The 4,043-nt window shown below is 37.8% G+C and overlaps 1 non-coding gene across 1 annotated transcript; it reads left to right on the forward strand.

Annotated features, from left to right (window-relative positions):
* Positions 1-3,971: 3,971 nt before the first annotated feature.
* On the forward strand, positions 3,972-4,043 carry trnad-guc (transfer RNA aspartic acid (anticodon GUC)). Its single transcript has one exon. It is a non-coding gene; the product is annotated as a tRNA-Asp (tRNA).

Consider the following 4,043-nt stretch of genomic DNA (forward strand, 5'->3'; position numbering starts at 1 on the left):
TTAATTTCTTCAGAACAGGGGAAAGTGTACTCTTGCTCCTGTAGAAAGGGGCTGATGAACAGCTGATAGCTCTATAATAATAAAAAGTCTTGATACTCCTGCTCTTTTCTGCTCAAGTATGCATACTATTTCCAAAATGTGAAACTCCCAAAAGGGCAGCCTAATCATTATGTGAACTATTCCAGCTGAAACCATTCTCTCCACACTGTCTGCGTTCTCATTACGTAAGCTCTGTTAGTGGGTCAGGAACAGACTGTGCCCTTGTCTTGAGCTCTGAGATGATACTTTCGCAAATTGATTTTTAAGGACACGGAGGAATACTGTTTAAACTTTTACTATGTGGTGCCTAATGGCAGAAATTTGTGTGTGAATTAGGGGCACAATAAACTTGAATTTTAATTTAATTAATTACTGAAATACAATGTCCATGCTGGTCAGACCACTTTGCCTAATTTTCTAAATATTTACAATACAAATATTAGAGGTGCTAAATGGTACAGGGCAGAAAGTGCAATGCGCGAAAGAGGTCATACCAAGCGTTTATTTTCTCCAAAAGGAAAATGTTTTTGTAATGGAAAAAAACCTCCCACAAACCATGTTGGGATACTTTTGAATTGGTGCTGTACATTAGATTTTGTGCATGAGTGGGAAGTTGGGCACTGTGCATACATTAGATTAAAACCCACATTCTGATTAAATAATTTATTTATACCCAAATCCAAACTGACCCCAAGATCAACACTAAGCCATACTGCCAACACATCCCCTTCGTTGTTAATTCAGCATGCACTGACGGACAGTGAATTGGTCTACTCTTTGTCATATTTTCTATAAATGACAGTATATGCATTAATACGAGACCACGGGAACAATTATTCAAGGAACATGCATGTTTTAATACTGCTACTACTGTTAAAAAAATATATTGCATGACTTTAAATCCTTAAAAGTCTGTGATGGTGCTCATGCCATGAAATGACATGGCTTAAATATTTATATAATAATTTGAAATTATTTGGAATATAGATTTAATTAAATTGCAGATATCCATGGCTTAATTGACTTAATTCTGTTTTTTTAATTAAGTTAAAATTGAATTAAATTTAAAAAATAATAATTAAAAATTAATTACAAATTTGTAATTTTTTTACTTATCTTTTTGGTTATTTTGTTTGGATTATAAAACACCACTCAGTGAATAAGAATGACCAGTCACAGGTTTTGTTATTATTCAGTCTCTACACCAATCATAAGTCTGTTCCTTCAGCAACAGTTTTGTGTGCACCATCCACCTATATGTGTTGAAAAAAAATTAAAACACACACGTCTTTCTGCAATGGGGACATTTGTAATGACTATTAAGTCTTGGTTTCAAAAATTACCCAAAATATAGGTATAGAGCTCTGAGGGTTAAATATTACAATATCTTTGGAAATTATAGTCCTTGATGTTAGACTTTAAAAGCAGTCCATAGAATGTGGAAGGGATTTTGTATTTTGGAATTTAGTTCTGTCACACAAACCTGGTAACAGAATCCACAAGCAATAGCAACATCTACAAGTCTCCTTGTTTGACTCATATAGATTTGACTCATACGAACGCAAGTTTGAATCCCAATAATGCCACAGCCATCAATGACAAGAAGCCAAGGGAGAAAAATTATCTGTGGGAGGGATGACATTACTCTTCCTCCCCTGTCAATCACAGTGACAGTAGCCAATTATGGGCTTCTGGGAGCTCACATATGTGGAAGAGGACAGATAGCACTTTCTTCCAAGTGTGTTATGCTGCCCTGTGACATAGCATGAGCAGCAACTGAAAAAGATGGAACTTCATGTGTCTTGGAGGAAGCATGTTAGCCTTCACCCCCCTCAGCTGGTTGCTGTAGTACAATAGGCTAGAGCTGGCTGGTGGGTGGAAATTGGAAGGCGATCAAATTGGGGAGAAAATGGGAATAAATAAAGGGGATAAATAAAGCCTCAGGTAAAAAAACATGGACACAAAGCAAAAATTTTTTAAAAAAGTAAAAAAAAAAGATGTAATTGTAACAATTAAAACATTTTACCCTTGTGTATGGCCTCTGCACTTTAAAATATTACAGTGTACATTATCTTTTAGCACAAATCACCTGTAGTGGGAATATTAATCACTTTATCATTTGTGATGATTAATAATTCATTGTCTCTGCGAGTCTCAGCTAAGCATCATTTCTACCAGTGATGCATGCTGTAGGCCACCATTACAGTCCCAGAAGAAAGCCCAAGAGCCATGGTCTCTCTTAATATTGTATGAGTTTTTTATGTACTTCACCAGTTGGACCTACCACAAGGCCATTATTTCTACTAATCAATTCCTCTTTCAGACACTTCTTCACTCACTCAGTCATATTTTCTTTCACTCTTTCTCTCACTCAAATAATCTATCATTGACGTACAGTATTACAATAACCTGTTTTGCAAAGTCATTAACTCAGAGGCAGAAAGCTGTTAGCTTGAATGACATTACAAGGAAAATTTTGAGAATATGGAGGACTCCAGGCTAGAGACCATCTGCCTTGGCCTGCATTTAGTAATTAATCAGATGAGTGAAGGGTGATTGATTTAGCCCAAATCATCACAGTGTCACTCAATCCAGAAAATGCCACAGCCATCCATGGCCTATAATTCAAGGAAACATAAATGACCGTGCTCTCTGAAAGGGGTAGGATGGACATCCTCTATCTGCCAGTCAATCACAGGCAAAAATTTCCAGCTCATCTACATCTCAAAAGCCACAGAGTATTTTTAAACTAATCCAATCTGGCAACCCTGTCATTATCAGTCTGTCCACTTCTCCTCCACTGAAAATGTTCATAGAGCAAGCATGAGACAGGAAAAATTGCCCCTATGGATATCTGTTTGCACTTGTTGCAGTTCCCATTTTGACCACTAGGTAAAATAATAACTCTCTGGAGGTTAAGTGAATCAGGACTTTATGAAGATTAACATTTAGCTGATATAAACAGTGAGGCTCTGAACCACCTGCCCCTATGGAGGAGCCACCACAGCAACTAAGTTTTAAAAAGTTGCATTTCAGTGTTATATACATAGCATGTATGCCATAGCATAGTGCCATATATACTATAGCAGGGGTCGTCAACTGGGGACACATGTGGACCCAGCAAAATATTACAGAGGATGAACAGATTACTTGAAAAATGCTGTAGCAAAACAGATGTCTGAAAGAAATAAACTGGCCACAATTCAGCAAATCAGTTTTATAAACATGAACCAGCTGAGCTTCTGTAGCAGATCCTAGGTTATGGTTTGTTGCAGCCAATCACATGCATTCATGTAAATTATTTAGCTAAATGCAGCTCATCAGACAAGAGACTAGCTACAGGGCTAAAGATATTAGCTACAGGGTTAAAAAATATTAGGACTAAAGAAAGGCTAATGTCATGATATGGCTTGTTTAAAAAAAAAGTGTGTGTGTGTGTGTGGCAGAGATGCAGAGGTCACAGGGACTTCAATTTGCTGATGGACTGCTATGGTGCAGGACATTAGTGATGTGGTCCTTAGTCTGTACACACACCAAGCTAATAAATCTCCACTCACCAGCAGCTGCTTCCTTATCATTAAACCTTTTTAGTCTAAGCTAATACCATGCTAACACAAGATTTTACCTTCATAAAATCATGCAGACGTAGGTCAAGAGCTTCAGTTAATGTTCACATCCAACATCAGATTGGGGATATATTTGGGGGAAAAAATTGTATTTTGATGCACAACAGTCTCTAGAGTTTACACAGAATGACAAAAAACACCCACTGAGTGGCAGTTCTGCAGGCGGAAATGCCTTGTTGGTGAGAAAGGTCAGAGGAGAATGGCCAGACTGGTTCAAGCTGATAAGAAAGCTATAGTAACTCAAATAAGTGCTCTTTACAACTGTACATTAATCCTTGAGGCAGATGAGCTACACCCTCTACAGGATCCTCGTTAGTATAGTGGACAGTATCTCCGCCTGTCACGCGGAAGACCGGGGTTCGATTCCCCGACGGGGAG

The sequence above is a fragment of the Pangasianodon hypophthalmus genome, chromosome 8 (assembly GCF_027358585.1).
Source record: "Pangasianodon hypophthalmus isolate fPanHyp1 chromosome 8, fPanHyp1.pri, whole genome shotgun sequence".
NCBI lineage: Eukaryota > Metazoa > Chordata > Actinopteri > Siluriformes > Pangasiidae > Pangasianodon > Pangasianodon hypophthalmus.